Raw genomic sequence first — 12759 nt, forward strand, 5'->3', positions numbered from 1 at the left:
CAGGGTGAATAATATTTGTCACTGTTATCTTGTGGTACAAGACTTCTTGACAGCTGGCATTAGATATCATCCAACAGAAACACACTGAACAGTCATTTTAGAAAGTGGAAATGAACTCCTGCAGACAGTAACCAAGAGGAACAGGTGGTTAACAATATTTAACCTTGTCAGAAAGCACATGCATTTGCCAAACCATACTTGTACGACTGATGAAGACAGAAACAAGCAGAGGAATGGAGGGAAGTCACTAGAGAATTAAGACACCGCCAAAACAAGAAAGTTTAAAAAAGAGCTAAAATTATTCTGAGCTCCAAACATCACGGGATAGCACAAGCTATCCACTGTCATATAATTTATGTTCACTTTGAATCTTTTCTGTGCTTCCAAATGAAGCAAGAAACAGCTGTGCTGCCTCCATTCCCTTTGCTCCTCCTCCCAAGGAAATGATTGATCTTTTGAAGTTACGGATTTGGGTTTACACGACTTTTGTGTATTCCTGTCTACTATTAAGGGTACAAACAATTATAGTACAAGAGATATCATGTTTTCTATCTGAGGAATAGGATCAATCCCAACTATTTGGCATTCAAAACCTGAACTATATTGTTCATTTTTATCTTAGTTATCAGTTTTCAAACAAACTGGTCTCCTGAGAATTTTATGCCAGTTCCTCAAAACTTGAGAACAGTTTGGAATTTCAAACATATTTTTTCTTCAATTTGTGTGTCCTTTTTCTTTACATGAATAGCTAATTAATTGGTCATCTCAGGTTTGAACTTATCTCTTACCTACAGGACATTTGGTTTAAATATTCTTATCAGAACAAGACAGAAATAACCTTTACACTGGTAATTTCTTTAGTGTGGTGAAAACATTTCTCTTTTCCTACCATAAATACTTTTTAATAAGGTGTACTCTGGCTTCCTTAGTAATTCCTAACAACTAGCTTGAATCTGAACTTTTTGGAAGACATCAAACAGAAGTCCTTCTTCAACAAATACATAAATGGATACTCTGCAGCCATGTGTCACACAGAAAAATTCCTTTCTTTGCTCTTTCTAAAACAACATGGGAAACCTTCAAAGGAACATAATATTTTGGGTGCTCAGTTTGAGAGACTAAATAGGTTTTCAGAGCACTGCCTTCATCATTTCCTAGAAAGCAATCCTTTTCCCATTTATTGAGGATAGACACTGGAAATCACAAATCCCTTTTAACAATCTTAGCTCGTTCTCCATCTCACTAATAAAACCGATTTGTATTGCAGCTAGTGCTCCCCCACTGCTTCTCTGGCAAGAATTAGAATAAATGCCCATCACTGTTTGAAATTGGTGGGTTATGAAGAAGAGTGAGTAGAGAGTTTTGAGGGGAAATTACATTTAAGTGCAGTGTAGGCAAGAGGAGGAGCTGCCAAGTAAGATGGAGCAGTCCCAGTGTGTCCCACGGCACAGGGACCTCCAAGGACCAGCAGCAGTGTTGTTGTTGAAGTCAGCAAATGAGGTATTGACTGGATTGCTTGAGGCTCAGTCAGAGTCACGAGGCAATGGGTAGCTGAGACTGCTGGAAAGCAATGCCACCCCTCACCTTTAAAAACCTCCTGGAGCCTCTTTCCACATGGATCTCACATGTAATCCATGGCTGCTGCCCAGGTATAACCTGTGCTGGATAATCCACAGGGCCAGAAAAGCTGGCCAACGTGCAGCGTGGCCATTTAATAAAAGTCCAGGCGTTTTCGTTGGTTTTGCAGGAACGTGGTTGGGTGATTATCAAATGATTGTAAATAACAACAGAGGGAAATGTCACCCAGCGCTGCCTCAGTGAAAAATCACACCACAAGTGCCAGTGCTACCTGACATGTGGGTGAAGAGAGAAAGATGAAAAAGATCTGGGAAGAGCTGACTGCTTTTACTTGTTTATGGTGATAGTTCTGTCAGTGTTTCATGGCTTTTTTCATTCCTTAAGGCAATTGTTTCCCCACACACTCACCTGCTGTGATACCCACACAAAATCTGTAGTATTGGTAGTGTTTGAACTCTAGCACTGGCTATTGAGGGTGAGGCTGATGTATCTGCAGAGTGGGCACATAATGAAGGTCAGAGGACATACTCAAAAAGCTTATCTATGGATGAGTTTAGAAGGATTTTCAGACTGCTTAAACAAGGTGGAGTTTACACCATTGTTTCCTCCCAGAAGCCTACTGGATTAAGAGAATGAGGTTTCTCTGTGGCTGCTGAGTGGCACTGGCAAGGGCAGGAAAGCTAAAGACTTGGTACACCTACCTCCCTGGAGGAGGGACTGGGAGAAGCCACTGTTTGGTTGTGAGGCAGCAGGATAGAGGCCCTTCCCCAGATCATGAGGCTGTGCCTTTGCCCTGGGCAGTCTCACAAGAAACACTTGCTGGTGAGCACTAAAGAGACACTTTCCCTCACTAAAGGAAGAGCAGGAGGAAACACATTAAGCTCTACTGCATCATTTTCCTCCTAGACTGGCAAAGCCTACCCAGTTCAGCAACGAGCACAGGTCCACAATGGACTGACAAATACTGACAAATCCTGCAGCCCCCCGAGTGTGTTTGTTGGTTCTGCACAAACAAGCTGCCCTGGCTGGGATTTGAGAACTCTCCCTTTTTGAACGAGATCTCTGAGTTCTTGGAGAAAGTTGACAGAGCTGCCTTTTCCCCTGAGCTCCTCACACATCTGGAGGGTGTCCAGAAATCCATGTGGGCCCAGCCTGTTTCCTGGCACGAGCTCTGTGTGTCAGGATTGCTGCGTGCCCAGGCAAAACAACCAGGCATTTCCAGAAGCACTGGACAGAATTCTGTGTAAGCCAGTCATGTAGCTGTCAGACAGACAGACAGTTCATGTGCCACAAAGTCTGCACAGGCACAGACACACACATTTCTGCCTGCAGATTTAATACAAAAGTACTCTTGCCCTAGAATAAGATAACAGTGCCACTTTGGAAGGACAGCTCACAGATCTTGCTTGTTTGTTCTTTTTATACCTCTATCTTTTTGAGTTAGGATGATGGAGTGATGAGATGGCATGGGGAACAGAGATTCCCTTTTCCAAACTGCTGCTGTTGTTTTTCCAGCCTCTGCTACAGGACTGGAGTATGTGGTGACCAGGAAATTATAGGGTAAAAATTGCAGAGATTTTTTAAAATTGATTTTCTTACCATACCTAGAAAAAGAGTGCTGGCTTCCAATGTGTTTTTAACCTTAACTCCTGCTGGGATATGTGTGTCTGAGTGTGTGCACATATGATGTGTTTTGGGGTTTTTTCAACATATAAAATTATTTCTTAATAAATTCATACAGATATTAATAAAATATGAGACTCTGTGCTAATACAACCATACAATCACCATCATCAGTAGAAACCAAATCAACACAGGAATACTAATACCTGTTAATTTTCCCAATGAAAATCAATTCTCTTTTAGCTGCTTAATTGCTTTTCACCTCTCCCTCCTATTCTACCTGCTAAAATCGATTTTAGGGCTGCTTTTGCAAAGGGCCTCCCATTTATCAGGCACCCATGACCACCTCAAAAGAACATCAGCAGAATGGTCAGGCTATTTGTAAAATGCTTTGTTGGTGGGCTACCAATCTCACAGTCAGGGTTAGAGATAGGTCCCAAAATAAACAGAAGATTCATTATGGAGGCCCTCAATGTCTTTGCAAGGATACAGCTTTGAAAACTTCAGAAGAAGACAAGAAATACTGTAGCCCATTTTTGCAAAATGAAAGTGCCTTACCCTCTCCCCAGGAAATTATTCAGAGTGTAATCAAAATATATTTCCAGCTGCTACTGTTCACTTCCTCCCTTGTAGATTTTTCTCACATAAATGGAACCTCAAATTTAAAGTCACATTCACTGAACAGCCCTTCTCAAAAGCTGCATCAGTGGCAATATCTGCTCTTGTGCCTGTTGTGCTTCCTGTAGTCCTGCTGGATGGGACTTCCTTACACAGAGATCACACCCGTGGGGGAGTAAAAAAACCACGACACAAACTTCCCTGTAGCTCATATTTACTACAAATCAAGCAACAGCTTCATAAGTGACAGTGGAATACGAACAGTCCTCGTTTATTTAGAACTCTGGCTTTGCTGTGGTATTCTTACCCTGCAAACTGGGATCAATGCAGCTTATCAGTCTGAAGGGAGAAAATTCATGGGTTGACATAAACAGAGTTTCACAGGCAAAGCAACAGCTGCGTGCACAACTAAAGCAAGACAAGGAATTAATTCCCTATGTCCCATTGGGAGGCAGATGTGTAACCATCCAGGAAAGCAGGGCTTCATGTTGAGCAATTGTTACTCGGGAAGACAAATGCCATAATTCTGAATGTCCTCCACCCCATCTCCTCCTTTTCTCCACTTTTTATTCCTGAGCATGGGATCATATGGAATGGAATATCCCTCAGGTCAGCTGGGCTCAGCTCTCTGGGCTGTGTACACTCCCAATTTCTTGTGCACCCTCAGTCTCCTTCCTGGGGGGGGTAAGAAAGAGAGAAGGTCTTGGAGTAAGTACTGTTCACCAGCAGCTAAAACATCCTGATGTTCTCAAAACTCTTTTGGTCACAACTCCAAAAGGAAAGAGCACCACACCAGGTACCTTGAAGACAACTAACTCTATCTCAGCCCAAACCATTACAGGAGGACACGAGGAACAATTACAGCTGCAAGGAAAATACGGGGCAGGCAGAATGTAGTGAGACACAGCCAGAACACTGGGGCTTAATGTTCTTCCTCTGCTGAGAGGAAGAACAAAAAATACTTGCACCAGAACAGCCAGGCTCCAGTTTTGTTTTATCTGAACCTTCCATGGCACTGTTCCCAGCACTGGAGTAGCCACAGGCTGGTATTGCTCCCAGGGAACTGGTCCCCATTGCCTTCTGATGTTTATTGCCTTGGGTTTGAAGACTGAAGGAAAGAGCCAAATCAATTCAGAGACAATCCCCAAGCCAATTTAAAGAGATAAACTGCAAAGCCACTCCACCACTGAAAGAGGGGACTGATGGGAATCCAGAGTCTTCAGGTGACTTTAAAAGTTATATGAACAGTCTACTGGAGGAAATAGCATACTAGAGAAAGATTAATAAAAAGAAACATCAAAATATTGAAAATACTGTGCTACTGAGCTAGAACTAATTAATTTGCATAACTATCCCAAACAGACATTGCAAACACACCACTGAATATAGTCACAGTGCCAGAAGAAAATACAAAATGCTGGTAGGCTCCTAGGATGTCACTAAATCCATTAAATGACTCTACATACAAAATCAGTGTTAAGATTTTAATATTTGTATTTGTGAACCAATGTCAATGCCTGGCACACAGATGAGAGTATCCCAACTCCAGAAATAGTATATCCAATTACCAAAAGAAGATGGTAGAACTTCCACTGTGGAAGATTTGTCTTGATAATTCCAGTGTAAATCCCAAATCAAATCTTTGATCATTTTTAATATCTTTCAAAGTATATCTATTTCTACATTTGTTTTATAACTGTGAATGTTTTTAGCATTCATGTGAATGTCTAGTATTGCTTTGAATGTTACTCAGTTCTTCACCTCAGCAAGTTCACACAACACAGCGTATGTGGCTCCTGGTGAAAAAGAAATTATCCTGTCACAGATTAGAGGGCTCTCTTTTCAAAGTTCCTTTTACAAGTTTTTTTGTATGATTGATTATGTTAAGTTGGTTGCTTGTTAGGAGGTAAGTGAGGGATGATATTACCTCAAAGTAGTCTTTCTTTGTAGAGAAAGATCAAAGTTTTGTTTGGTTGAATAACACAGAATTCAACTGAGACTCCATTTCTTATTCTGTTTTCAGTCATCTTGCACTTTCTAGGATATCTCCTCTGAGTTGGTAACAGAAATGTTCCTTCTCACTGCTCTTATTCCCAGAGCTCCACTAAATAGTCCCTTGAATTTAGAGCCTAGAAAATACCCTTGTCTCAGAAAATCAGGTCCTATGCATAGGTATGTACTTAGGGATACTCTCTTTCTTTTGGCAAACTAATTTGAAACAGAAATTCTTATATTTAACCTTAAAGTGTATAAGCTTTTGCATTGCCTCCCTTACTGCAGCTTAAAAAGAATAATAACAAAAAAAGGTTATGCATTTGATGCTTTGAGAGAAGAACTTGGTTTCTCTTTTTTGTAATGACATCTTCTTGAGGTGTGAAATCTTGAGGCAGGTTTGCCAATCGTGCACTGAACAACTATCACCTTCATCTTCAAGGTACACTATAAACTGGGGGCTTTGATATATAGAAGTGTTACAGGGATGAGGTTTGCCTCCATCTCATGGGGAAGAACGTGCTTCTTGAGACAGGAAAGTATAATGTTGCTTTTTGTATCCTTTGAAGTTGTTCAAGAGCATGTGAAGGACGGCCCTTTTGCTTATCCAACCATCCTTCCAGGACTTTATTTCCCCTCTGTGTGAGCAAGAAGGCAAACTTCATTCACACCAACCAACATACATATATATATATATATATATATATATATACATATACATATATATATATATATATATTTGTATATACATATATATATTCAAAGCTTATGATTCTGCTCAGCAAACCACACTGCCTCAACACAGCATGATATCAGCTGCACAAACAGGAGAAACATGCTGATGAGACTCAATTAAGTGGTATAAAAGAATTCACTCCATTGACTTAGTGCATTCCTGAGCATATTTCCCACAGACGAGATCCAGGAACGCTCAAGAGGGCAACGATCAATGACCTGAGTACAAAGGCCTTTGGATTTCTCAAGTTTTCAATATCTGAAAAAGTCAATTTAAAAAGCTTTCAGAAAAAAAATAGAAATAAAAATTGTTTGCTACAGACTAGAAGGGTATGCACAAGTCCAAATCCTGACACGAGTGCCCTGTGGTCAGAAAACTATATTTCAAAAAATGTGTTTTGTGTGGAGAAGAAAGGTCTAAGGTCTCACTGATTCCTTTGTGCTGGTCTCCAATAACTTAAGAAGCAGTTTAAAAGTAAAAAAAGAAAAAAAAAAAAGTATGTGGAACTACTCTTTTCTTCTTTTCTTTTTGTGATCTAGAGGAGTGAGTTCCCCCCATGCTCTGCTCATACAGTCTGGGAAGCAGCTTCTCTCCCCAGGATTTGTGAGGTACTGTGGTCAGCCATATGACACCTATTTTTGTGTGAGAAGATGCCTTCCTAGGCAGCAAGGTCCTCTTGTTTCCAGAGAGCACCCAACAGACTTCTGGTTGGAAGGAAAAAAAAAATCATGGCTTGTCCTGGATTAATTTGGCATGATTTGCAGTAGGAAAAGGATATTAATTGCATTTTAAAAATAATCTCTTCAGCTAACATCAATAAACTGTAAAATCAGCCTTAATGCTAGGAGCTAGGATCCCTGCTGGTTTGAAGCAGAGTGTGTTGAAGGAGGAAATGTTGAAAACTTTTTTGGATGACAGGAAACATTGGCACTGCCACCACCTTCACAACTATTGTCCCTGATGAAACTGGCTTTTGCTACTTCCTCAGCCATACAGGGCCTCTATAGTCTCTTTTCTCCCTTTTTTGAATGCTTTGATGAGAGGTTCAAATCTTTTGTCCCTGCTATACTTAGCATCTCTCCTTGTATGCAATAGTTTTCTTTCCCTTCCAGATGTTATTGAGGCCCAATAACCGCTCTTGAGAGCCAAGACAGATGTAAGCTATTTTTTAAAACACAACTCAAGCCAACTTTATTTCTTTGAGATGTAAAAATATAATGAAGTGTTATGAATGCCTTTTAATGCCATAGAAATGCAAAAATAAGTGCTATAATAATCATTAGATTATTTATCTTCATCTGTCAAGGCCAAATCATAGCTCTAAGAGCAATCACCGTGGCTGAGCTCCAATGCAATTATTATCAGGGACCTGCTCCAAAGCCCAAAGTCAACAAGAAACTTTTTCCCCACTGAGTTCAGGATGCTTTGGATCAGTCTCCAAACTTCCTGAGCTTGCAGAAGCTGCCTTTGGTCCTCCCAAAGCCAACACTCACAACAGAGAGGCTGCTGATGGTGGTGATACTTCAGGAAAGCAACGTCCACAGCACTGCCTGGGGGACTCTGGGCAACCAGTTCTAAAAAAGAGTTCAGTCCTTTCCTTGTTAACTCCTTTTGCTGTACCCCTTCCTGTCACCTGAACAGCTGAGGTGATGCTGATCAGGCTCAGTGTTCTTGTTCATGCTCAAGGATCCTGGAAAAAGACAGTGACTCTTAATTGCCCTGTGCTAACCTGGCATGTCAGAAGTGCTTTTGCAACTTACTCAAAAATGGCAACGAGACCTTTTCTTTTCCCAGCTTCTCCACTCCATGCTTGAAGATCACGCCTAAGGAGCACAAATTAGGTTGAGATCTGGTGTCTTACAACCAGTAATGACCACGAGCATTGACAGCTTATTAACTATTAGCAGCAAAGGCTAATTGCTACTGCAGGACACGGTGCTTGAATAGGGTGTGTTACTGAGCATGTGATTTTTATCTGCTCTGAGTAAATTCCTATATGATATCCAACCATCAAAAGTGGCAATATTGAAAAATAAGAAGCAAAACCCCAAAAACAATCAACGGTGACCATGGGGGCGTGTTTTCCTCTTGGCAGAAAAACCAGCTACCTTTTGGAAATCACAGAATTACAGAATCTCAGAATATGCTGAGTTGGAAGGGACCCAAAAGGATCATCTCTTAGCCCTGCTCAGGACCATCCCCAAGAGTCACACCATGCACCTGGGAGTATAATCCAAACGCTCCTTGGACTCTGGCAGGCTTGGTGCCATGACCACTTCCCTGGTGCACTCTGGAATTGTTTAAGCAGTTGACAAATAGAATGATCAGAGCAACACTCTGTTTATCATGTTATCTAGAACAGCATTACAAATGCAGCACTGTAGCTTGCAAGATTTAGCAGTATTAAAACTGGTGCAAACACAGAGACAGCAATAGGTCTTAAACCTGCCAAAGCAAGTGTTGAGTTGCTTTGTACTTTATCAGTGCCACTGTCATCTCCCTTCAGGCCTGCAGATAACAGCTTCCAGCTTACACTCACATTTCAGTTTCCTCACCTGGACTATTATGTTTAGGGTTTCAGCCCTCAAACCCCTAATATTGCCCTTAGATTGCCAAGACAAAGCCTCAGTGATGTTTCTTGCCGTGTGTACCCTGTCGGGCTCTTCAGGTCATCCAGGTTACACTGAATTCCTGCAGCAGACAGTTCAGCCCCGTTAGCAACCTTGTGCCACATGGAATCTTAGGTCTCTTCCCAGAACTGACTTGACAGTGGGGTGCTCCAGACCCTTCTCACTGGGCACATGCAGCCAAGCCCAGGCCCACCTAACAATGTCCTCGAGGGGAGTCAGCACACAGTTACACCCCGGGAAGCCAGGCCTGTGCATCCAGGCACCACACACCCAACAGATTCCCCGAGATATGTGCTTCTGACTCACCAGCTTGCCAGCACAGCAGGCAAAGCCTAGCACATTTATAAATAATCTGTGGGAAACTCAGGGGAAACCATAGTTTTCCTCCCTCACAAAAGCTGCTTTTAGCAGGAGCTCCTTTTTCTTAGATGATTTTTTATTTTTTTCTGCAGCATACAAGAGCTGATTACAACTCAGATACTCGAGGTGTTCAATGGACAGGCAGGAGACTCTACCTGTAGGTACCAAGAGCAGGGTAAGTGTCAAGACCATCCCAAGCCTGTGCAGCCTGTGCTGAAATCTATGCTTTAATCTCATGGTTTTTAGTTTAAAGTTAGTCTGGACATGTCTCCATGCCTTCTTCTAAGCTGGTATAACTGCTGCTCCTCAAAGCTCTGAGTTTTGGTGGAGCAGCAGTAGAACTTTCCAAGTCAATGAACTGAAGCATGACATCCAATTTTGAACAAATCTTTCCACTGGACCATGTCACAGCTCTCCTAGCAGTTAAAGCTTAAATATTTAGAGATTATGACATTGCCTCCAAAACACATAATTCCTTTCTAAACATCCCCTGGCACAACTTGAGGCTGTTTCCTCTTGTTCTATCTCTTGTCACTTGGGAAAAGAGAGTCATACCCACCTCACTACATTTAGGTAGTTTTAGAGAGTGAAAGTCTCCTCTGAGCCTCCTTTTCTCCAAGCTAAACAACCCCAGCTCCCTCAGCTGCTTCTCATAGGACTTGTTCTCTAATATCAGAACAGCAGAGTAATTTTAACTTTCCATATCTCTCATGGACCATAATCAGAGCAAACAGAATTCAGGTGATTTTGAAACCTACTGTCTTAATACAGGGGCACTGCTGGAATGCAGATCACACACACTGACCAGCAGCTCATGAGCAACAGCTGGCTATTTATGTAATTTCCCTTAATTCCCTCACAGAATGTCAACTTATTTTGCAAAATCAGAGCTTTCCAGTATAAAGAAACACATCTAGGCTAAAGTACTGCATCAAAAGTGAGAAGTGGCAAAAAATCTTCTCCCTGTGGCTGTCCATGCTCAGTTCATGCAGTGACTTTTCAGGTGGTAGTTTTGACATTTCTGCAGCAACTTATCACTGAGGCAAAAGACATCCAACCCCACTGCATTGTCACCAGTGTTCATGGCAAGCCCAAGCCCACAGAAAGGTGATTCTCCTGTTTAACATCCAGCCTCAAGCAAACCAAATAATCAATTATTTGGTCTAAACAACTGAATATATCCTATATTTTAAAAATGCCAAATCAATCAGAACCAATACTTAGCCAAAACACAAGGACAATAGGATTGTGATGAGTAAAATGGATAATCAAGTGCTAATCAGTAGCAAAATCTGTAACCCTGAAGCAATTATAGAGATGCCAGAGCAGTAGTTATTCATTGCCCACCTATAAATCAGCTAGAATATCGTTACCCATTACCTTTTCAAGCCACATGGGTAAAGAAAATTCCTGATTATTATGGTAGATTACAGGACAATCCAATTATTATTCTCACCATAAATACTCCTTGTAATTAATGGGCAGCAATGCTCAACTCTGCTAACATATTTCCTCCGTTAAAACTTAAAAGGAAGTCATGGAAGATTTCAAGCAATCTGGCAACCTCTGCACAATTAGCCGTGCTTCAAAATGGTGATTAGCCCATTTTAGGAGATGTGTCCTCTGGATCCGTATGTCCCAGTAATAAACGTAAGTGTTCGTGTTTCTATTGTTGTGTGATTTTCAAGTATTAAACATCAGTTCACACATCATCCTTAAATTCACACTGAGCAATGTAGACATAACTAAAATAGACAAATATTTGGGGTGGGTTTGTAATCCATTGCTGGAGTAAGTGATAATCAAAAACCTCCTCCAGGAAGGAAAAGAAGGAAGCCGGTTCTTCCTGACTCAACGAGAGGATGAGAGTGCAATGCATGTTGCTGGTTTTGTTACTGATTTGGTGTGTCCTGAGACAAAGATCTTAGTAGAGATTGTGAATGGTTTGAATGCAGTGAGCCATACAGGACAGGACAGGAGATTGATTGTTGATGCAACTGCACTGATGGTCACTTTATTTCTCCTGCGAGAGAAGCCAGCTCACCCTGAGACTTTCTCTAGAAGGTGTTCTCTGGGTTCAATACTCTGGACACTGTCACCCACTTCGGGGAGTCACCTGGGAAGTCAAAGGAGCCACAGTTTCTTCTTCCAGCTGTTGACTTTCACTGGGGATCTGAGCTGTGACTGTCCTGGCGAGCAGGGAGTGACACCGGAGAGCACTTGCTCTGCCTCCCCTGGGACATGGCAGTGCTTCTCTGGCATGTCCCACTGCTGTGAACCCACCTGCTCTTGGCCCGGCCTGGAGCAAACTGTCAGGAGAGGGGTGCCCAGGGATGCAGATCTTACACTGAGGGGACACCAAACTGAGCAGGAGCCCAGCAACAGGGAGGTTCTGACCACTTCTTTCCCTACACTTCAGAAATTTTGGGGGGAGCTTGGGAACGCACCTGCGCTTTGGCACTTTCAAAACACAGTTCTAAGCACCCCTGTTTGAAACAACTTTCCACTTGGTAACACACATGGCCCAGACTCGCTCAGAGGGCTGTCAGACTCCACTGGCTCACCAGACTTGCTGCTCTCCATTACTTCCTTCAACTTTGGTCCAGCCGGGCTCATGCGGAACCAGTTGAGGGGAACCAACCCCCGGATGGGATCTGCCCGGCACGACCCTCGAGTCTCCGCTGGTGGAAAGGGGTGAACTGGGTCAGGAGGCGCCGTTTCACACTGAGATGAGGGGTCTCAGCCTGCTCCGGCCCCGAGGGGGCTCAGCCGGCCCCAGGGGGCTCAGCCGTGCCCGGGGGGACCCGCGGCTCCCGAGGGGCGGGCAGGAGGCGGGCAGGGGCGGTGCGGGCCCGGCCCCCAGCCCGCTCGGGCGCTGCCGTGCGGGGAGGGCGCGGCGGAGCGGCGGGCGCCGAGCTTTAAATGAACATTAATATCGCTCGGGGAGGGCAGCACCGGCGGCTCGGGACGGGCGGCGGCGACAGCGGCACCTCCAGCTCCTCTTCCTTCTCCTTTTCCTCCGCCGCGGCGGCAGGTAGGTGTGCGCCTTCGAACGCGAACTTCAGCCCTTCCCCGCGGCCCCGAGGGGGGCGGGCGGCGCTCCCCTGCCCCGCGGGGGGACATCGCGGTGCCCCGCGCCCTTCCCGCCGGGATGCCGGGATGCTGAGATGCTGCCGGGATGCTGAGATGCTGCCGGGATGCTGAGATGCTGCCGGGATGCTG

The 12759-nt window shown here is 43.5% G+C and overlaps 1 protein-coding gene across 2 annotated transcripts in view; it reads left to right on the forward strand.

Annotated features, from left to right (window-relative positions):
• The first annotated feature begins 12437 nt into the window (after positions 1-12437).
• The window catches only part of SLC6A1 (solute carrier family 6 member 1), a 60030-nt gene continuing 59708 nt past the window's right edge, over positions 12438-12759 (forward strand). For both annotated transcript variants that reach the window (XM_027664951.1, XM_027664950.1), the window contains exon 1: positions 12438-12571. The gene's annotated coding sequence lies outside the window, so the exon portion shown is untranslated. The remainder of the gene's footprint in view (positions 12572-12759) is intronic.

Source organism: Corapipo altera, unplaced genomic scaffold (genome assembly GCF_003945725.1).
Source record: "Corapipo altera isolate COAL_440 unplaced genomic scaffold, ASM394572v1 124, whole genome shotgun sequence".
Taxonomy (NCBI): domain Eukaryota; kingdom Metazoa; phylum Chordata; class Aves; order Passeriformes; family Pipridae; genus Corapipo; species Corapipo altera.